Consider the following 23,135-nt stretch of genomic DNA (forward strand, 5'->3'; position numbering starts at 1 on the left):
GTAAGTTTCGATTATATATTTCTTCAGGACTATTCGAATACATAGAAAATAAAGGAAACAATCATTAAGCCAATTTTAAAATGAATACAAAACTTGGAGGTCAAATTAAATACTCAATTTTCTGTGAAATTGTAGACCTCTGAAACATATAGAATAATATCAGTAGTTTAACACACGCGATTTGTTTCACGTGTTTCGGTAGCAAATTTGGTTGTGTTCATTGAACGTACTGATACGAAATACATTATAATAAACCCAGTAATACCTCCATTCCGGACTACTAATACAAACTCAACAAAAATAAAAAAAGGAAAAAAGAAGGAAACAAAGAAGAGGATAAATGAATGAGTGCTATTTTACTGCTAAATTTCTATTAGAAAGAGTCAATATTAGAAGTCCAAACTGTATCATAATGAAAAGTTACAAATTTTCAAAACAAACATTGGATGTTCTTTATAAACGTAACTGAGCTTGCTTGTTTCACATTGAAAACGTGAATAAAATACATTGAATTATAGGATGGAAACGAACTTTGTGTCAAACTAATATAAATAAAATCTCCTCTGGAATCAGCAGAAAAGGGACCATGTTCTAGTCATATCTGAAGATCTATCTGTTCTGAATATCCACTCTCGATTTCACCTATCGTGAATATAACTTTCTAATTCGAACAGATAGAATGAACGCGCCAGAGCTTAAGTGGGCCATTGCATCAGTTGGGTGATGTGGATTGGTTATGAACCGACACTGCGTTGAAGATTCGAACCCGTACTGACCCAGTGATTCGATTGAGACACGGTAACGTGGAGGACAAAGAACAGATTTACGAGAGAGAGAAGCAATAAGGGAGAGAGAGAGAGAGAGAGAGAGAAGTAATAAATATGACACGAAGATAAAGATGACTAGACACAGAGAGAAAGACGAATTTATAAATGAACACTACTTATCATTATACTGTATGACAAAGAACGCAAACACTCTTTACTCATATTCTCACAAGTGATGCTTTGTAAGTTCTCCAACGGCAGATGAAATTTCTGTTTGTAGCCATTATTTTATGAGAAAAAGAGTTTACTTGATGGGGAATCGAACCTAGGTCTTCCAGTTGCAAGTCCAGCACGCTACCGCTACTCCATAGATTACTGTACCCAAAACCCCTTTAACAAATGGTTTAGTGTTTCTTTCTAAGACCAATAATATGAAAAGTGGATATTTCAGATCATTGAAAAGGTTCGATCCGTCGTAGTAATTCCCGTAAATGTTGTTTGCTCATCCCCAACCAGCATTCGTAAATTGCCTCCATCGCGGTAGAGGTGTGTGCTTCCTCTTTCTTAACGATTCCTCATTTAGTATGAAAAGTCAATCTTCGATTTCTCACGATCGCATTGTGAAAGAAACAGAGGTTGGCCTAAGGAAGGTTTGAACCTATGTTGCCTAGCTGCACTACTCACGAGTCCCACACGTTACCCCTACACTATCTTGGCAGCTCAAAACATAAGCCAAATGTTACTAAGTTCAGCCGTGATTTTTGGAACGAACTAGTTTCTTCCTGTAATGCTATTTACACCACAGTACACGCCGAAATTAATTTATTCGATGACCTGGAGACAAGATAGTGCCCACTAATAAATTAAATAACATACAATCCAGGAACAATTTCAGAAATAATAACAAGTTACGCATTAATTTACCAGTGCACATTCAAAAGTACGCTCATAATAATAATAATACTAATACTAATAATAATAATAATAATAATAATAATAATAATAATAATAATAATAATAATAATAATAATAATAATAACAAGACATTTTAAGTTTCATTGCATAAGATGTCACCTCAACGAACAATAATATTAATATCTACTATATTTTCCCCGCCACGCACAAGAAGTCACACAGCGTCCATCTCGCAGATGATCTTTTGGGATTAGGCTCCTGTCTCATTTCCTTTTCCGTTTCTATAAAAGCCACACACATTGTGTTTATCCACCATAAAGTTATATGGCACGAGGAGCGATCTATCTTACGTATACATAAAAGTCGGGAACAGTAATACAAGTATTATTGTCGAATAAGCTTGCGCACAGCGTTACACAAAATATTTACTTACGTCTTGCTGCACGTGGACACGGATTTGAGTCCGTTGAGGACTATTCACCGCATTAGTTCTTAACCCACTTTAGCCCAAATTGCATGCCCCGTCGTTAGGAGCCTAGATGTTCGTTTTAGTCTTTCGTAGCAATTCTTTAGTACTGGTTATAGTGTTTGTTTGGGTGTATTGTTTTCACTCTGTTCTTCGTTTTAAAAATATATTCAAATAAATGTCATCATAATTACTCTTATTTCGAATGTAAAGATGAAAATTTGAACGTTCCGACATAGCTGCAAAAAATAAAGAAGTGGCAGCGTTGGGTTTCGAACCCATACTCATGGACACCAAAACAACAACTAACAAGTGCCTGAAACCCCGTGACCATGATGGTTTGTCTTAGGAAGATTTAATTTATGCAAGTTCTGTACCACCACATTATAGCAAGCTTGTGCGGATTATTTTCGTTCCTTATTCTAGAGAAGTGGTAAATGTGGAGATAAATTTGATGCTAGAGGACTTCAGTCAGTAAGCTTGTTCTTCAGAAAATATAGGAGAAGGTACACTTTCGCGGAAAAGAGACATATGAGGTCAAATCCAATCCTAAGGTACCCTTTTTGAGTAGGAATCAATTCAATGCGCCTGCGTTGTTTTCACGTCACAAGCGACTGTATATTATCGTTAGCTGATAATATGCATTGTGGTTTGCTGGGACTCTGGGAGCATGGAGCGTCATTACGACAGTGCAGTTAAACATGGTGTTATAGCTCTCATTCAACATGCAAACATGAGTGTTACTGATGCAGGTCTGGAATATGGCGTCGATCGTGCTACTGCGTACAGATGGTGGAAACGTCATCAAGAAAGTGGAAATGTAGCCCGAAAACCTGGATCTGGCCGGCCCCGAGTTTCTTCTGCAGTTCAAGATCACTCTCTAACTGAAGAATGCCGTCGGCATCCTTTCATGTCTGCACGACAACTAAAAGAGGCATCGGGGTTTCCAGGTGATGTAAACACCGTTCGGCGCCGCCTCAGAAATGCAAATCTGAGGTCGTTCCGGGCTGCAAGGAAAGAACAACTGTCAGATAGCCACATGGTCGATCGACGGGCGTTTGCAGAAGAAAATATCGGTCGTATGTGGGACAGCGTTGTCTTTACAGACGAGAAAGTTTTTTCTACTGCAAACGATGGTCCTTGGCGTGTCTATCGTCCACCTGGAACACGATATGAACCACGATACAGGACCCGTTCACTTCGAATGGGAAATGTTACCATTCATTGTTGGGGTTGGATATGTAAAGATGCCGGTGGTGGTGGTATCTACCGCATTAATGGTCGACTTAATGATCAGAAATATGTGGAACTTTTGGAGGATGCGCTTCCTGAGATACGAGCTCGATTAGCTGACGAAATCGTACACTTACAACATGATCATAGCTCTGTACACGATTCCAATCTTGTTCAGGCATATCTACAACGGGATCCACATATCGAACTAGTCGATTGGGTACCTCGCGCAGCGGATTTGAATCCTATAGAAAACGTTTGGAGTACCGTTGTAAGAGAACTTCAAGAAAATTGGCGGCAGAATCCACCACGCACTGGAGATGAATTATGTGAGCTGGTTCAACATACATAAACGGACTGTACACGGCGAAACTATATTGCTCGCCTGGTTGATTCCATCCCAAACCGACTGCAAGCAGTTATAGAAGTTAATGGCGATTACACTCGCTATTAAATAAACATACCTCCCATCAATTCACCTATAACAGCTACCTAATTCATCTAGCGCATTTGAATATTGTATTTTGGCAAAACATGGTTTATGGCCTATAATGTATCTAACTCCATGTATATTGCTACTAAAGACTTATTTCAATGTTCTCTTTAGTCGAGTGAAAAAACAAAAAAATAACAAGTAGAGATAATATAAAAATAGAAAGCAAAAATAAAAATAATTAAAATAAAAACAAAAAAATAATAAAAAAACAAAAATAATAAAAATAACAGTGATTATTTTATATAATTATTTTATATAATTTTTCATGCATTGCGGAAAATAGAGTTTTATAAAAAAACATTGGCCCAGATAAGAATCGAACTCTCAACCTTACGATTTGAAACCCAACGGCTTAACACTTAGCTAACACAAGCACTTCTTGGAGCATCCTTCTAGCGATGTATTAAAGCTTTCAAGATAATTATGGCATTCATATCCACTGCAAACGCTGTTTTTGTTCTACTGTGACTTTTATTTTAGTACTCAGCAGAGAATTATGTCTATGTCTTAACTTTGAGCATTCTTTTACATATGGAAAGAGTCCTTTACGTATCTCAATGCTCCATTTCGTATAGAGAGCTAAATGATAAACAAGCATTTGCTGACATTATTACAAGGTTTCGAAATATTGTATCATTAAGTATTTCAATCAATGTAATTTTTTATCTACACTTTGCAACAAGTCTTATATTTTTGAAAGAAAAAATGACATCTGCAAATTTTTTCCCGATTGCAAAGGTTGGCTTCGAGGTTCGAACCTGCTGGTTTACTTTTTTTTTCCGAAGATACCTGAAGTTGAAAGCAATAAAGAGTGCGGCCAAACTTTATGAACAAGGTGTACTTTTTTTATGTCGAATTATGCAATGAATATATTTCGGCTCTTGTATTAACAAATAAAATTTAGCGTTAGTATTTTCACATTGAGGTGAGATCATTCATTGTCTTTTATATTAACGTAAACCAGCCTGAACGAAGCGAGCTCAATAACAAATAGAAAAGTTAAACCACAAATACAATTTTTAATATACTTTGTGCATTATGATAAATTGAACGCAACACAAATTGTAACGTTTGGAAATTTGCATTGTAATCATGACAAATGATCATTTGTAGGAACTTTAAACATACTACCATAAAGAAAGTTCTCCAGAACCTGTATAATGCAATGTTTTATTTATTATTTTTTATTATTTTTGTTTTTTTTTATTTTTATTATTTTTGTTTCTTATTTTAATTATTTTTATTTTTGCTTTCTATTTTTATATTATCTTTATTTGTTATTTTTGTTTTTTCACTCGACTAAAGAGAACATTGAAATAAGTCTTTAGTAGCAATATACATGGAGTTAGATACATTATAGGCCATAAACCATGTTTTGCCAAAATACAATATTCAAATGCGCTAGATGAATTAGGTAGCTGTTATAGGTGAATTGTTGGGAGGTATGTTTATTTAATAGCGAGTGTAATCGCCATTAACTTCTATAACTGCTTGCAGTCGGTTTGGGATGGAATCAACCAGGCGAGCAATATAGTTTCGCCGTGTACAGTCCGTTTATGTATGTTGAACCAGCTCACATAATTCATCTCCAGTGCGTGTTGGATTCTGCCGCCAATTTTCTTGAAGTTCTCTTACAACGGTACTCCAAACGTTTTCTATTGGATTCAAATCCGCTGCGCGAGGTACCCAATCGACTAGTTCGATATGTGGATCCCGTTGTAGATATGCCTGAACAGGATTGGAATCGTGTACAGAGCTATGATCATGTTGTAAGTGTACGATTTCGTCAGCTAATCGAGCTCGTATCTCAGGAAGCGCATCCTCCAAAAGTTCCACATATTTCTGATCATTAAGTCGACCATTAATGCGGTAGATACCACCACCACCGGCATCTTTACATATCCAACCCCAACAATGAATGGTAACATTTCCCATTCGAAGTGAACGGGTCCTGTATCGTGGTTCATATCGTGTTCCAGGTGGACGATAGACACGCCAAGGACCATCGTTTGCAGTAGAAAAAACTTTCTCGTCTGTAAAGACAACGCTGTCCCACATACGACCGATATTTTCTTCTGCAAACGCCCGTCGATCGACCATGTGGCTATCTGACAGTTGTTCTTTCCTTGCAGCCCGGAACGACCTCAGATTTGCATTTCTGAGGCGGCGCCGAACGGTGTTTACATCACCTGGAAACCCCGATGCCTCTTTTAGTTGTCGTGCAGACATGAAAGGATGCCGACGGCATTCTTCAGTTAGAGAGTGATCTTGAACTGCAGAAGAAACTCGGGGCCGGCCAGATCCAGGTTTTCGGGCTACATTTCCACTTTCTTGATGACGTTTCCACCATCTGTACGCAGTAGCACGATCGACGCCATATTCCAGACCTGCATCAGTAACACTCATGTTTGCATGTTGAATGAGAGCTATAACACCATGTTTAACTGCACTGTCGTAATGACGCTCCATGCTCCCAGAGTCCCAGCAAACCACAATGCATATTATCAGCTAACGATAATATACAGTCGCTTCTGACGTTGTGAAAACAACGCAGGCGCATTGAATTGATTCCTACTCAAAAAGGGTACCTTAGGATTGGATTTGACTTCATATGTCTCTTTTCCGCGAAAGTGTACCTTCTCCTATATTTTCTGAAGAACAAGCTTACTGACTGAAGTCCTCTAGCATCAAACTTATCTCCACATTTACAACTTCTCTAGAATAAGGAACGAAAATAATCCGCACAAGCTAGCTATAATGTGGTGGTACAGAACTTGCATAAATTAAATCTTCCTAAGACTAACCATCATGGTCACGGGGTATCAGGCATTTGTTAGTTCTACTTTTGGTGTCCATGAGTATGGGTTCGAAGCCCAACGCTGCCACTTCTTTATTTTTTGCAGCTATGTCGGAACGTTCAAATTTTCATCTTTACATTCGAAATAAGAGTAATTATGATGACATTTATTTGAATATATTTTTAAAACGAAGAACAGAGTGAAAACAATACACCCAAACAAACACTATTACCAGTACTAAAGAATTGCTACGAAAGACTAAAACGAACATCTAGGCTCCAACCGACGGGGCTTGCAATTTGGGCTAAATTGGGTTAAGAACTAATGCGGTGAATAGTCCTCAACGGACTCAAATCCGTGTCCACGTGCAGCAAGACGTAAGTAAATATTTTGCGTAACGCTGTGCGCAAGCTTATTCGATAATAATACTTGTATTACTGTTCCCGACTTTTATGTATACGTAAGATAGATCGCTCCTCGTGCCATATAACTTTATGGTGGATAAACACAATGTGTGTATCTTTTATAGAAACGGAAAAGGAAATAAGACAGGAGCCTAATCCCAAAAGATCATCTGCGAGATGGACGCTGTGTGACTTCTTGTGCGTGGCGGGGAAAATATAGTAGATATTAATATTATTGTTCGTTGAGGTGACATCTTATGCAATGAAACTTAAAATGTCTTGTTATTATTATTATTATTATTATTATTATTATTATTATTATTATTATTATTATTATTATTATGAGCTTACTTTTGAATGTGCACTAGTAAATTAATGCGTAACATGTTATTATTTCTGAAATTGTTCCTGAATTGTATGTTACTTAATTTATTAGTGGGCACTATCTTGTCACCAGGTCATCGAATAAATTAATTTCGGCGTGTACTGTGGTGTAAATAGCATTACAGAGACTAATTCTTTTCAAACATCACGGCTAAACTTTAGTAATATTTGGCTTATGTTTTGAGCTGCCAAGATAGTGTAGGGGTAACGTGCGGGACTCATGAGTAGTGCAGCTAGACAACATAGGTTCAAACCTTCTTCAGGTCAACCTCTGTTTTTTTCACAAAGCGATCGTGAGGAATCGAAGATTGACTTTTCATACTAAATGAGGAATCGTTAAGAAAGAGGAAGCACACACCTGTACCGCGATGGAGGCAATTTACGAATGCTGGTTGGGGATGAGCAAACAACATTTACGGGAATTACTAGGACGGATCCAACCTATTCAATGATCTGAAGTATCCACTTTTCATATTATTGGTCTTAGAAAGAAACACTAAACCATTTGTCAAAAGTGTTTTGGATACAGTAATCTATTCGCGCTTCGTATGAAACAATATGTGGGAGAGTTATTAAGTTCCTGTCAATATGGACATGGGCAACAAGCTTTAATTCATGAAGCCTTAGCTAACATAAGAGATTTTATAGCCTATCATGAGACTGCCTCTCCTACGCCCGTTGCTATTTTATCTACCGATTTCTCGAAAGCTTTTTATAGGGTATCACATGAGTATTTTTTAAAGTTCTACAAAAATTTGGTTTCAATGACGCCTTTTTGTCCATGCTCCAAGGAGTATATCATAACAGGACAACTAAATTAAAACTCAATGGTAGTCTCAGTTGTGTCATTCCTTTCTGTAATGGTATTCTTCAAGGTGATAGCATGTCGAGTTTTTTATTCCGTTTCTCGGTTGCACCTCTCATATACGCGGCACAAACCAGACTCACTGGCATACAAGTTTATCAAGCTTCCATTTCTGTCGCAAGTTATCTTGATGACGTTCCTTTCTATGTTAACAGTATTTCTACCTTAGAAGATATTCAGAACCTTTTACACAGGTATCAACAAATTTCTGGAGCGATTTTAAATAAAGATAAAACAAAACTACTATGTATACACCCCGAATACCGGAGTACATACAGTTCGCACTATACGATTGCTGACTCAGTTAAAATCCTACGTATTGAATGGTTCAATAACACCAAACAAACCATTCACTACAATTCTGACATAATTGCAAACAAAATACGTGGTCTTTTAATACAGCATAAGCCTCGCAATATGAACATGATCAGTAGGAATTCATTTCTCAAACAAAAAGCATTGACTTTTTTGTGGTATTTCTGTGAGATTTTCCCTCTTCCCACAAAAACATATAACTTCCTCAACAGTCACGCTTTGTTCTTTCTGTGGAAACACAAGCTGTTGAGAATTGCACGTGATCAACTTGAGCTTTTACCAGCTCAGGGTGGCGTAGCTTATGTAAACATAGCCCTCCAGGCAAAATCACTACTGCTGAAAAGAAGCATTGAATTGTTTACGAACGATAGGGTCAGTGTGTCGTCATCTGTTCTCTCCGCATGTTTAGGTTGCATTGACCTTGAAGCTCCGATTCATATTTTTCCTTGGGGAATTAAATTCCCACACTTGTGTGAACCCGTCTTAGATATCGCTTATGCATTAATTGAACGAGCACAAATTGAGTTAATGTTTGTCAAAACACTCTACCGACATTATCTCAGAACGCAACATATCGTCACGCCCCACATTCAATTGAAAGAACCACAACTTCATTGGAATTATATTTGGCAAAATATTAATGCTCCCTTTTTAACTACTCAGCAACGATCTCTTTGGTATTTTATCGTTAACAATAAATACGAAACGCGAAACAGACTATATCAGCTCGGTATAGTGTCTTGTAATCTGTGTGACTACTGTCATAATATAGATACTCTTGAGCATCGCTTCCAATACTGCACAGAGATTCAACATATATGGACCAAATTTAGTACACTCATAAGTAAGATTTGTCATTCTTCACCATCTCATATTACTGCTACAGATATTCTGATATATCCAGATTTTAACTATTTTCCTAAAGCAAAAAATAACACCGTAGTCTGGCTCGCTGCATATACGCTTCTTTATGTGCTCACCACACATCGACCATATCATGTCGATGTGTATTTGTCTTATTTAAGGTACCATTTGCAGCAAATGAATGTGCAGTATAAACAACACTTCGCAAATTATTTTGTTGTCTTAGCTCCATAACAATTCTGTAAACTTTTCAGATTTATAACCAGTTTTTTTTAATCAACTCGCTCTTGTATTGCTTTTATAACTGTCCAATGTACATGTGATAGAACTGTTAATAAAGAATTAAAACAAATATGGAGTAGCGGTAGCGTGCTGGACTTGCAACTGGAAGACCTAGGTTCGATTCCCCATCAAGTAAGTTCTTTTTCTCATAAAATAATGGCTACAAATAGAGATTTCATCTGCCGTTGGAGAACTTACAAAGCATCACTTGTGAGAATATGAGTAAAGAGTGTTTGCGTTCTTTGTCATACAGTATAATGATAAGTAGTGTTCATTTATAAATTCGTCTTTCTCTCTGTGCTAGTCATCTTTATCTTCGTGTCATATTTATTACTTCTCTCTCTCTCTCTCTCTCTCTCTCTCCCTTATTGCTTCTCTCTCTCGTAAATCTGTTCTTTGTCCTCCACGTTACCGTGTCTCAATCGAATCACTGGGTCAGAACGGGTTCGAATCTTCGACGCAGTGTCGGTTCATAACCAATCCACATCACCCAACTGATGCAATGGCCCACTTAAGCTCTGGCGCGTTCATTCTATCTGTTCGAAATAGAAAGTCATATTCACGATGGGTGAAATCGAGAGTGGATGTTCAGAACAGATAAATCTTCAGAGATGACTAGAACATGGTCCCTTTTCTGCTGATTCCAGAGGAGATTTTATTTATATTAGTTTGACACAAAGTTCGTTTCCATCCTATAATTCAATGTATTTTATTCACGTTTTCAATGTGAAACAAGCAAGCTCAGTTACGTTTATAAAGAACATCCAATGTTTGTTTTGAAAATTTGTAACTTTTCATTATGATACAGTTTGGACTTCTAATATTGACTCTTTCTAATAGAAATTTAGCAGTAAAATAGCACTCATTCACTTATCCTCTTCTTTGTTTCCTTCTTCTTTTCCTTTTTTTATTTTTGTTGAGTTTGTATTAGTAGTCCGGAATGGAGGTATTACTGGGTTTATTATAATGTATTTCGTATCAGTACGTTCAATGAACACAACCAAATTTGCTACCGAAACACGTGAAACAAATCGCGTGTGCTAAACTACTGACATTATTCTATATGTTTCAGAGGTCTACAATTTCACAGAAAATTGAGTATTTAATTTGACCTCCAAGTTTTGTATTCATTTTAAAATTGGCTTAATGATTGTTTCCTGTATTTTCTATGTATTCGAATAGTCCTGAAGAAATATATAATCGAAACTTACTTCTGTATTTCTGTTGGATTTCTGGAAACGGAACTTTATAATGTTAGGTTCTTTTTAAAAAATACTTTTAAATTCCTTATTTTTATCTGTCTTCAGTTTTTCTTCTTCTTCTTCTCTTCTCTTTCCTCTCTCTATCTCAGTTCTGTATGTCTGTCTAGCAGGCATACATCGCTTTCAACTGTTCATTCTGTGTGTGTTTAAGTCTCTCCCTACATTATCTTATGAATCTTTTTTCGTCTCGGTCTGATTGTTTCATTTTGTGCATACTAATATATGTATATTTTGAAATAAGAATTGCACTCATCTTTTTTGCTGATTTTAGTATGGGAGAGAGGAAAGGAGGAGTGAGAGGGGATGTTTTTACCAGACACGATTATGGGATAAGAAGGTATATATTGGGTGGCCTAGCTGCACGGCGTTAGGTGTCGCAATTTTTTTGATGCGGAGTGTACATAACGTATTCGTACCTTGTAATTTAAAATTCCATGATAATGTTGCACTGGTGGTCGATCTCTAGGAGTGAGGAAAACTCCCCATACACAATACACTTTGCAGGTGCTGCTAATTTCTCTTGGAAATGAACTTCCGATCGGATGGCTCCATGTCGTTGTAAATTCCAATAGTGACAATCTTAAGCAGAAGAATCGGTAGTTAGGTCAAATACAAACAGTGTATATCCATTTTTGTAGTCGGCTCTTGAAATTGTATTTCCAGTATTGGTAAAATGTATGCCAGAACCTAGGAACAATGTGTGGTACGATGAAATGTAGAGATTTTCTTCAAAGTTGGGTTGCAATGGTTTTGAAGGTACAGCTTTTCCATTCACGTACAATGTAAAGAAATTAATGTTTAGATGTTGAAATTCAAATGGATTGCTGGTAAGAGTTCCACTGGATGCTTTATTCGATGTAAGTCCTACAATAATACGATTTGGCAATGTTCCCATAAACAGGTTATCAATAGTTTTGGATTGTATATCCTTCGGGATGGTAAATGATGTCATTTGAACCCTTGTCAGAGGATACTTTGCCGGTGTAGAGTGTAAAATTTTATTGTGTGCCAATTTGACACTAGGGCTGATGCTGACTTTTTTCACCTGCAACGATGCATCTATAATATTGATTTTTGCATTGACACCACTTTCACTGGCCATAAGACAAAAAGTTTGGTTTCTCAGGAATAAGTTTAACACGTAATTCCACTCCATGAATTAAAAATTTATCTTGATTATAAATGTCACAATAAAGACGTCCAATCATATCGAATTTCATACTTTGTTTTGTCAGTTCATAGCGTTGTTGAAATCCTTTGTTCTCCCTTTTGGTTGCGTTCATATGACCAGCCGTATCTTGAAACCACATTGCTGTTTGTAAATGTGTATTTTTAGCTCCATCACTATAATTGAGCAGTTTGTCCAGGTACGAACGATATGGATTATTATGTGACGGAAATTAAATCAGTTTATTGTTCAAGTAGATTTGTACTTCACTAAACATAGCATTTAGAAAATCATTGACAGGTGCAATTGCTTTATCCGTTTTGGTGAAGGAGGAACTATCTGGTTTCACAATTTGTGCTTGGATGTACAATAAGGTTTGTGGCAAATCAATATATTCATCACTGCTACCACTCACTACAAATTCTACTGGTGAATTTTCAGCTATTGAACTAATTGGTTTGTAGCCAATAATACGATTGTCCAGAACACTGGTTTGCGTGGGTAACGTTGAAAAAATGTCCAATTCACTTTTTACACATTCACAGGATTGATTATGTAAAAAAGCCATCGTTGAATTAATCAAAAATATCTGGTGACGATGCCAATGATCTCTTCTTCTTCTTATGTGATAATTTACGTCTCTTCGTAGGATTGATGGTGTTGTTGATCGTTGGAAGGCCAACCTCAAACTGAGAGCAGTCATCCCATTTTCGTTTATGATATCCACTTCCCAGCATAGTTTTCAACTTATTTTTTGCTTTTTCTTGTACATTTGTTTTTGCTTCTTGCATACGTTGATGAAACGATTCTTCCAGCGGTTGATTCGAGATCACAACATCATTAATCATATTGGCACCTGATTTTAATAATTCTTTTCCCACAGTTTTAGCTCCTTGCTTCACAAGTGGTAACTCTGGACGAAATAAACCACCAAGGAAACTTCCAATGCCATGTCCTGCTTGATAGGCACTTCCCACATAGATGTTGCCGATACCGGACAACACTTGTTTTTGGTAGTATTGCAAATACGGATCAGTCATGACTACGACGACGGAAATGTAGTTTTGTACACACCGTTCCAAAGGTGAATGGCATACGATGACCTGTGCTATCCCTTATATCGATTTGTATTTGCTCAAAATTCATTTTTTCCACCGGAACATAATGTGCAGGATTAAAGATTTGTACTGCATGACTTCCAAAAGTATGATTCACAGGATCCATGTTGACAATTCGTAGCAATGGTACCATTGTATCTCCAACAATGACAGATTCAATAATGTCACAGTAGACGTACATTTGTGATGGTAAGGCTTTATCGTACATCCGGTGTATATTGTCCCTTTTCCATATCTTTTAAATCACTTTTCGGTTCAAACCCAAGCATTAAACTAACACTTGGCGAGATTTGTACAGAAATATGGATTTCCTTATTGGGATGTCTTATGAGGCATATATTATTAGTTGCTTCATGAGATATAAATAAATTGGTTTCTTTATGATGTATATTAATTGCATGAATAAGATCCCGTATATTGTTATAATAGCGTACAGGGATCGTTACAAATTTCCACGGTTCTTGATCACTACTACTTGATGATTTGTAATATATTTTATTGTTTTTACTGTTAATGTTCAGCAAAGGATGTGGATAATGAATCTCTACAATTGCTACATCCCATTTCTGGCGAAACTCTACACGTCGTTGTAATTTCGTAATATATGAAGTCAATGTATTTTCTGGAAAATAATCCATGGAACTATTACTGGGAAGTGTAACGTAAAAATCTTGATCAGGTTCCATTCTTCTTCTTCTTCTTCTTCTTCAATGAAGTTGCAGGGATCCACAAATTGAATGAGGAAGGATATCCTTTCCACTGGACGAGATACTCCTTTCTGCGACCTTTTGTTCTTGTACGTAATATTTTATCGATGAGGAACGTCGAAGGAAGCGGTACTGGTTGTAATTCTTCTCTGTAGAAAACACCATCGATGAGTTGATGATTTAAATCCTCTAGTCGATACACTGGTGGGTTTCTTGGTACAATGGCTTTTACTCTAAATATTTCCCAAGTCCAGTTCTCGAGGTAACCCTTGTCAAAGATACGTTTTGTTTTACTTATACGAACAGTATCACCAACAGATAAATCCGTATCTTGTTTTGAACGTTGTAGCTTTTTGTCGTATAAGTTATGCCACACCTCACGTAAATTGTCCTGAGAAACGTTTGCAGGTGCCATTGTAATACTGGAATGCCGAATTTCATTGTATGCTTTTACAAGTAAAGGCAATACTTTGATGTGATTGTATGTTTGATATTTGGTAAAGTATTTCCACATACTATGTTTCAATGTCTGATTAAATCTTTCTGCGATGCTGGCTTTAATATCTGGATCCTTTGTTGTGACATGTTGCACGTTGTGTTTCCTGAGAAACTTTTGTACTGTCTTGTTGGCAAATTCAGTTTCTTGATCACTACGTAGCACAATTGTTGGTTTCCTGTCCTGGAAAATCATTTCAAATGCATTCACTATATCCTCGGCACTTTTTGATACAGCCCACCCGCACCGACTAAACACATCAATCACTGTAAGAATATAGCGGTAATTGTCATTATAGTTTTGAAGTGATTGTAAATCATTTAAATCACATTCCCATTGATCATCAATATTGTTGACAAGATAAAAATCTCTACGGAAACGACGACATACAAGACGATGTAACGTGTAGGTAGGTTGTTTGTTTAACCAAAGTTTTATTTTGGCTAAAGGTATAGATTTTCCTGTGGCTAGCCATAATTTCTTTGCAGTAGAAAACGATGCAGGGTGTGCTGGATTGTAATAAATGGATTTCAACTTTTTTTATGGTTTGTACGTTGACCATTGTGGAATGATACGTTTTCTTTTTTGTCAGACTTCTAAAACAACATCATCATCATCTTCTTCTTCTTCTTCTTCTCCGGAAGAAAATAATTCAGATGCCGGTTTTGGTGGTGCAGATCCTTCAGATGCTGTTGTACTATTATGCTTGACAATATAGTTTAATCTTCGGGGATTACAAATCAATTCTTGAGGTGTGTTTGACGATGCAAGGTAGTTGCAAAACAATTCCCAGCCTTGAGGATTAGAATGTTTCCTCGGTCAAGTCACATCGCACATTAAATCTACAATATTGGATTCATGTAGTTTATTATCGTTGATGTACACTGTTCCTTTATGATCCCACGTATTTGCGTCATCTTGTTTTAAACGACGGAATAGTAGTTCGGCTTTCTTACGATACATTTGTGGTATTGCGGCTAAATTTTCTTTTTTCGTGCTATCGTCAACATTCGGGACGTCACCATCAGGTTTCATTGATGTAATTGTAAGTGGTATTGGTTCTTCTTGTTTATGTATCACATAAAGATATTTCTGTAATATTCTATTGTACTGATTCCATTTTTCTTCATCACTTGGATACGATGTATTCAATATAGATTGCATTTCACGATCGAGATTAGATTCTCGATTTTCACTCGCACGGAATGATGATGCATGCATTCGTTGAAGCATTTCTGGTGGCACTAAAACCATCTTCTTGCTATGTTCCATGATGTTTATTGTTTAAACAAAATACTGAATAACACACTTCCTACAATTGGTGCAAGTAATGCAGGTAAGAATCTTCCTTGTTGTAAGGCTAAATGTTTCTTCTTTTTATCCAATTATTTTGTATTGTCTACGAGATAGCGGAGCGTGTTCTTGTAATGTTTTAATCTTGACTTCTGCGTACTTGTCAGTGGAACATTGCCATTAAAGACATTATAACAACATTCACAAATTCTATGAATTAATGAAGCGTCTGCATTGGCAATAATAGCTTTACGCAATCTTGGTTTAGCTTTGTGCAGAGCACGTAGCAGATCAGCGTGTTTCACTGTAGGAGACATCGTGACAGACTAACTCATTCTTTTCATTTAAACATGTTTTGTTGGTACGTAAACATAATGATACAAATCGTCGGGGAAAATGTTTGTACGAAATCGCATTTCATCGGGTGTATCTTGTTTAAGATCCATCAGTAAATAGCCATGTGGATTTCCTGTTGCGTCTGCATAACTTTCTTGTAGAAACAATGGATGCTCAGGCATGATTTGATAACTCATATGCTTGATTTGTGACTTGTCACGTGGATTTTTAAACAGCATTAAATACGAACAATTTAAACTCATATTTCTATTTCCTTTACTTTGATGAAATTCATTTTGTGTTATATAAATCACACTAATATTTCGATGATGCGATCCTTTCGTGAACATATCAACAATATAACTATTCACTTCTCGCATATGGTCATCAATAACAATCAAATTTGGTCCATCTTGAGGTTGAAAATCTTTCATTCGTGGAAGTCCTTCGTGAAATTCTACTGGAACCGGCATTGTTGTATACATGAATTGCCATTCTGCATAATATCAGTGTATCTTACGAAATTTCGCATTGATCAGGGTTAGGAGATATGACAGTAATCGCTTCACAAAATACGTTTTTCCACACCCACTAGGTCCTGCGAGAATACAGGTAAACGTATGTTTCCACTGTGTATCCATGATGAACACTAACACCTTGTTTCAAAAATGATGCGTATTTAAAGCGACTACAATTTTTTTGTTTTAGTTTGTAAAATCTTGCACTTACTTGTAAATGTTGGCGAGAAACGGAAAAACCGTTCATCTGTTTATCGAATAGTTGAAAACCGTTTATTTGTTAATCGAACAGTTGGAAACCGTTTATTTGTTAATCGAATAGTTAAAACCCGGATAACGTTTAACGGTTAACCGTCAAAGCTGATCACTGTTTGATTTAAATTCTACTTGAAAAATTTTCTTTTGAAATTTGTTTTGAAATTTTAGTTTGAAAAATTTTGTTTGAATTTTTTTCAAAATTTTTGTTCCAAATTTTTAGTTTGAAAATTTGTTCGTTTTAAAAATATTGCTTCGAACTTTTTTGTTTTGAAAATTCTTTAATTTGAAATTTTTTTCGTTTCAAAATTTTTGTTTGAAAATTTTTCGTTTCAAAATTTTTGTTTGAGAATTTTTAGTTTGAAATTTTTTTGTCTCAAAATTTTTTGTTTGGAAATTTTTCAAAATTTTTCATTTCAAATTTTTGTTTTGAAAATTTTTTAGTTTCAAGATTTTCGTTTCATTTTTTTGTTTTGAAAACTTTGGTGTGATTTTTTTAGTTTGAAAGTTGGAAAAAGTTAAATACCATGAATTTTTTTTCAAAGTTTCCACCTAATTCCTAGAGAACATTGACCAGGGACCTCGTCGCGCATCAAAACCAAATCATCGATCACGTGACCGTACTACACACGAAGGGAAAATGAAATGAAATGAAATCTTTAAGTTTAACGTCCCACGGTTATGCCGGTGAGGCTAAAGGAGACGGTGATAATGAGAAATGAGTGAAAGGGTAGAACGAAGAAAGTGGGAGGAAACGGGAGAACCCCGAGAAAACCCACGAGCACGGTGTTTGTGCACCACAAAGTTCACACGGCGCGAGCTGGGATCGAACCAGGGACCCCAAGCACCGGAGGTGAACGCTCTAGCACTGAACCAGCGCGCCCCCTACACCCAAAGGGGTCCTACCAAAATGAAAGGGGATACCTGTCCATACCTTATAACCTTATCAAATAGGATAAATTGAGTCAATAACCGAACACGTGGTTGTACTAAAAATTTTGGCAATAGAACCACCGAAACATATTGAAGTCCTGTCCTATGCTTAAATTGGACAATTTCCAAAAATTGAAGGGGTGTACCCCTTGCCAAATTTTAAGAAGGGTGCAACAATATACCCATGTCTTATGATAGGAAATAGACCCCTGTAATCATATAAGGTAATAGGATCTCATCAAAGAGGATAAAATGGACCAAAAAACCAAACACGTGGTACAACGTATTGCTTACGTTTATATTTTGGTAATTTTGTACCCCTAAATGGGAACGAGGTGAACCACCCAAATTTATAGTGACCTATATTAGGGTCCTATACTATAATACCAAATGTTGAAATTGGGCAATTTTCAAAATTGAAGGGGTGGGCCAAAATACCCCTCCTAAAATTTTAAATGGGTGCACAAGTGTACCTATGTCTTATGATAGTAATGGACCCTTATACATGACCATATAACTATATAAGGTAATAGAACCTCATCCAAGCAGATAAATTAGGTCGAAAACCAAACACGTAGTACAACGTATTGCTTACGTTTATATTTTTGGCAATTTTGTACCCCCAAAAGGGAATGAGGTGGACCACCCAAATTTATCATAATACATATTAGGGTCCTGTACTATAAATCCAAAGTTTAAATTGGTCAATTTCCGAAATTTAAGGGGTGGGCCAAGGTACCCCTCCCAAATTTTTCAAGGGGTGCATTAATATACCCATGTCTTATGAAAGGGAATAAAACCCTGTATACACCCATATAACTATATAAGGTAATAACACCTCATCAAAGGGGAAAAATTGAGTCAAAACCCCCCGAAATTTAAATTTTTGGCAATTTTTTAGACATAAAAGGGAACGATATAGACACCCAATACTGATAGAAGTAAATACTGTGGTCCTAGGCTACCATACCAAATTTTTAGATTTGGCAATTTCTGAAATTTAAGGGGTTGGTCCTATGTACCCCTGCCAAAATTTAGGGGTTGGGCCATGGGGCCCCTGCCAAAATTTAGAGGAGGTGGTTCTAGGTACCCCTAGGTCATTGGCCCCGGACCAAGGTCATTGACCTTTGACCTATTACGTCACAAATGTCGGGATCAAAGTCCAAACTTCGGCCAAGTCAGGCCCTTACTACTGACACCTATAATTGTCATTGCAAATTAATTCCAAAATGCCATGTTGATTTTTTACTTGACGTAAGTTTCTTCTAATTCTTTGCTTCTGTTCTGTTAGTAGTATATTGCTACACTCGAACAACAAGTGGTCTGGAGTTTGTATCTTTCCGCAGTCACAAACGTTGCTTTCCAGTAAGCCTATTTTATGAAACGTCGAGCGAATAGGTCCATGTCCGCTTAAAAAATGGATAACATGCTTATTCATGTCTAAATGCCCCAATTCTAATCGTTGTTTGACATTTGGAAACATTTCGTGTACTTTGGAGGACTTGATACACATACTCCATTGGTCTTGCCATTTCGACAAAATAAAGGATTGAACGTGATTCGTTAAAATTAGTCTCCTTTGAAAATTTGTTCCATTTTTAAAATTTCCCTTTTTGAATCCAATATTTTCCCGCTGTTATGAATATTGTTAGGTGGAGTGCTCATTACCTAATATAATCTGCAGAGCCTCAACAGGCTTTGTTGTCATGGCACCTCAGATTCTTAATAGAATTGTTCTCTGTGCACTATATATTTTTCTGGGAACTCTGACATTTTCAAGAATTATGTGACCCCAGGCACTGGAACCATACGAAACTATTGCTTGGAATATAGCTTTGTAATACAATTGACTATGTTTGGGAGAAAGTCCATATTCCATTGCCATGATGTAGAAAAAATTATTTGCAATACTAATAATTTTCTCGTTATGTTTCATGACATGATGTTCGAAGCCACACTCCTAAATATTTAAAGGTTTCTACCCTACCTATTGAATTATTTGCAATTTTGATAATTGGATTCCTTTTTAATTTTCATTTTACTAACATATATTTTGTCTTACTGGTTGAGATTTCCAATTTTGCTCTTTTAGTTCAGTCCAGGAGCACTTCCATTACTTTATTTGCTTTTCCTCTAACTTTGTTCTGGTCTCTGCATTAATCACTACTGCCAGGTCATCAGGGTAAGCTACAATTACGGAGATCTCTTCAAGATTATTCAACAATTCCAGTCCCGGTTGAAGCGTGGTGTCCCACAGTAACGGTCCTAAAACTGATCCTTGTGGGCATCCTTTTGTTATGTTCTTTTAATATTCAAAGGAGTGTCCGCTATAAATGATCCATCAATCTGTACAATAACTTTTAATAGCATTAAGAATTTTGTTGTGAGTATCTAGTCCTTCTAACTTTATAAACATCATTGGCCAACAAAGATTGTCGAACGCGCCACTTATATCTATGAAAATAATTATTGTGTATTTTTTGCCAATGTCACGTGCTAATTCTATGTGATTTAATAACGAGTTGATGACCTCTGTTGTTCCTTTATTCTTTCTGAAGCCATATTGAAGCTCACAATTATTTATTCTAATTCTCTTGGCACTCATTCGACTTGCAAGTATTTTTTCATATATTTTTCCTATAGTGTTCAATAAGCATATACTAGGCTTGTACGATTTCGGCGAGTTAGTTTGATCCGAAGTGTTCTTTTGGAGTAAAACGAATTTCGCAATCTTCCATATTTCTGGGAAGATTCCTAGTTCTGAGCATTTGTTATAAAGCTTAGTTAAATATGGAATCCACAAATGGGAGTCGTTTAAAAAAAGAAACTCCCTTTATGCCAGCAGGTCCTGGATATATATATATATATATATATATATATATATATATATATATATATATATATATATATATATATATATATATATTAGATTCTTCAGTATGTTTGTAACCTCGTCATTTGTCGTTAAAATGTTGTTGTTGTTAATAAATACATATGTTTCATCTGTTTTAGGTTGAAATATTTAGCATACAATTACTTACAGAAACGAGCGTGATGTTGAAATGGAAAACATACCCACCTTTAAATACAGTGAAATGTATCCGATAATAGAGTTCTGATCTTTATACATTCATGAGCAAGTAGTACGAAACGAGTGAGGGATCGCAATTTGAGTCCTCATCAATCCAGAAGCTGTATGTTGTTCCCGTTTTTTTTAATCGTCAGTAAACAATTACAATACGGAATCCATTTACAAGTCTGACTCCATCAATTTCTGGACTCGAGTATGGTTTCAGTTTGAAAGAGTTTAGTACACGCTGACACGTTGTTCGTAACACTCCGACCGGCAGATATAGTTTCTGGGTAAACTTCTGCACGATTCGTATTATCCATTGCTGAATATTTCAGATGGCGTTCAGTGTTCGAACAACATTTTGTTTCCACCTACCTACATTCGCAACAGTCTCGGTTTGATTTGCACCAGGTTCTGGACACAGTGTTTCGGAGGTAGATCATGCGTAACTGGCAGTGAAGATCTCTTGTGTGTTCTTAATCGATCCCGCTATAAATATTATTCCACATTAAGAATTCGACGAAGCACGGAAATATCATCTTTTTTATGTGAATTGTTTACTATAACTAAACGGGTATGAAATTTCAGATACATAACAGAACATCGGGCGGAACAATGGTATCGGCCTTAATTACTCAGAGAATTATACACACGTATTTACTCTTCTGTAGCATTATCCGGCCAAGATACTTTTATGTGGCCACCCTGTATTTATCTAGTGGAGATGGAATATGTTTTAAGAACGTCTAATTGATTACAGAAAACCGCTCTTCGTTATATATTACCATTTTTATTCTGTGACAATCAAAATTCAAACAGGGAGTGGTTGATTTCTTCCACTTCCAGTTTGAATAGGGAATTAAGGAGAAAGATGGTATCATGGGCGCCCGAATAAAAGTTTCTAGAGGGGCACCAAACTCTCTGGTTGCTATATTACGTTTGGAATTTTTTATTTGTATTAAGAAAATCTTGATGGGAGGACAATATTAAGATGGATCTCGCAGAGATTGGAATACAAAGTAGAAACTGGATGCAGTTAGCTAAGGATAGAAGTTAGTGGAGAGCTTTTGTGAACGCGGCATTGAACCTCCGGGTTCCATAGGCCATAGAGTTAGTTAGTTATTTAATTAAGAAAATCTTAAGAAACTTAATATACTTTCGTGAGATAGAGGGGGGCCCGGGCCCCACCTTGCCCTCCCCTTCGGGCACCCATGGACGGTACCTACTCTTAGGACGCTAAATCTATTCCATGAAAGAGCTTCTGGCTATGTCTGATTGTTTCTGCCCTATGTAGATAAATGTTTAAATGGAAAACTAATGAATTTCTGTCACTTCCGTTTTTAGTACAGAGTTAAAAATGGGGAACAAATATATTCTTGGGGGCACTTAGTTGACTGCATAAAATATTTTGTCTCTATCTATTACAATTTTAACTCCATAACGATCTACGTTAACTAATCAACTATATATTATTTCTTTTCAGCTTGTTTCTTTTCAGGCTACACCCATGTGCTGTCTATCTCTGTATACATGTATGATTTTTTACAAAATAAATAAACAAAATGAATAAATAAGGGATCGTTTAATTTTCTAACTACAAATATAGGGGAACCTCAATATCCTAAAATATGTTAAGCCCAAAGACGAGTAAAGAAGACAGAGGAAAATGAATAAAAGTAAGAAAAAAGAGAAAAAAGTAGAGACAAGTCGTGACTGCAATCTACAAGATCCATTCAATAAATAACCGGAAAAGTTGTATAAAAAATACAAAACTTCGATAAAATTTGTGGTTCTTTGTTAGTTTTGGTGGTCCTAGAACTATTATCAGATGGTCCTGGCACGACTGCTTTGCGAGCAGGATGTTGGAAATTAGTGAAACAAGATAGCAACACCCTTGGAGGTTTGCACCAACGTGGAGCAGCGGCTTATCATTAGATTTATGTTAGCTGAAGAGTTGAAACTAGTCGAGATTCACTGTCGGATGGCAGTGCAATATGGTAAAAGTTGTTTGAGTAGAACACAAGTGTACGAGTGGGCAGATAAGTTTAAACGAGGTGTGTAACAAGTGATGAAGATTCGCAACGCCCAGGACGCTCTGTCTGGGAGTCACAAAGAACAACATTGCTAGAGTTGATGAGTTGATATGGAAAAGCAGGCGCATTACAGTGAGTGATATTGCAGTACACT

At 36.5% G+C, this 23,135-nt stretch overlaps 1 long non-coding RNA gene across 1 annotated transcript in view; it reads left to right on the plus strand.

The window, feature by feature from the left end:
- The window catches only part of LOC145674532 (uncharacterized), a 240,926-nt gene extending 218,017 nt beyond the window's left edge, over positions 1–22,909 (plus strand). Inside the window, exon 4 of the long non-coding RNA XR_014128968.1 lies at positions 22,432–22,909. This is a non-coding gene — a long non-coding RNA (uncharacterized LOC145674532). The remainder of the gene's footprint in view (positions 1–22,431) is intronic.
- Positions 22,910–23,135: the final 226 nt, after the last annotated feature.

The sequence above is a fragment of the Thermobia domestica genome, chromosome 17 (genome assembly GCF_964235325.1).
Source record: "Thermobia domestica chromosome 17, izTheDome1.hap1.1, whole genome shotgun sequence".
Taxonomy (NCBI): domain Eukaryota; kingdom Metazoa; phylum Arthropoda; class Insecta; order Zygentoma; family Lepismatidae; genus Thermobia; species Thermobia domestica.